The sequence below is a fragment of the Hipposideros armiger genome, unplaced genomic scaffold, assembly GCF_001890085.2.
Source record: "Hipposideros armiger isolate ML-2016 unplaced genomic scaffold, ASM189008v1 scaffold_1130, whole genome shotgun sequence".
Taxonomy (NCBI): Eukaryota; Metazoa; Chordata; class Mammalia; order Chiroptera; family Hipposideridae; genus Hipposideros; species Hipposideros armiger.
In genome coordinates, this window is record NW_017732480.1 from 66315 (window position 1) to 67545 (window position 1231).

General features: G+C 33.0%; 1 protein-coding gene across 1 annotated transcript in view; it reads left to right on the forward strand.

The window, feature by feature from the left end:
* LOC109376431 (cystic fibrosis transmembrane conductance regulator) overlaps window positions 1–1231 on the forward strand; it is a gene marked incomplete at its 5' end in the record, with an annotated part of 146425 nt that overhangs the window by 63370 nt on the left and 81824 nt on the right. The window lies entirely within an intron of this gene.

Below are 1231 nucleotides of genomic sequence, written 5' to 3' on the forward strand. Positions count from 1 at the left end.
ACTTTGCTCGTTCATTCAGTTTTTTAGATTCCACATATAAGTGAGATCATATGGTATTTGTCTTTCTCCGACTGACTTATTTCACTTAACATAGTAGTCTCTAAGTTCATCCATATCGTTGCAAATAGTAAAATTTCATTCTTCTTTATAGCAGAGTAATATACTTTATTGTATAAATGTACGACAGTTTCTTAATCCAGTCGTCTACCGATGGGCATTTTGGTTATTTCCAAGTCTCGGCTATTGTAAATAGTGCTGCAATAAACATAGGGGTGCATATATTTTTTCGAATTAGCGTCTTGGGTTTCTCTGGATAGATACCCCAGAGTGGAATTGCTGGGTCATATTGTAGTTCCATTTCCAGTTTTTTAAGATACCTCCATACTGATTTCCATAATGGCTGCACCAATCTGCAGTCTCACCAACAGTGCACTAGGGTTCCCTTTTCTCCACAACCTCGCCAGCACTTATTTGTTGATTTATTGATGATAGCTATTCTGACCGGACTGAGGTGGTATTTCATTGTTGTTTTTATTTTCATTTCTCTAATGATTAGTGAGGTTGGACATTTTTTCATATGCCTGTTGGCCATCTGTGTGTCCTCTTTAGAGAAATGCCTCTTCATATCCTCTGCCCATTTTTAAATTGGGTTGTTTGTTTTTTTGGTGTTGAGTTGAATGAGTGTTTTATATATTTTGGGTATTAACCCCTTATAAGATATAGTGTTGGCAAATATCTTCTCCCATTCAGTAGGCTTCCTTTTTGTTTTATTGATGATTTCCTGGGCTATGAAAAAACTTTTAAGTTTGATGTAATCTCATATGTTTATTTTTTCTTTCATTTCCCTTGCCCGAAGGAATATATCAGTAAAAATATTACTGAGGGTAATGTCTGGAAATTTACTCCCTATGTTGTTTCTCCAGGAGTTTTATGGTTTCAGGGCATACATTTAAATCTTTAATTTGTTATTTGAATTATTATTTAATTTGAATTATTATATTATTATTATTATTAAAATTAATTTGGATTATTGTTATTTGAATTATTATTTAATTTGAATTTGTTCTCATATATGGTGTAAGTAGGTGGTTCATTTTCATTTTTTTGCATGTGTCAGTCCAATATTCCCAGCACTATTTATTAAACAGGCTATCTTTACTCTAATGTAAATTCTTGCTTCCATTGTCGTTCATTAAATGACCGTATATGGATGGGTTTATTTCTGGGCTCT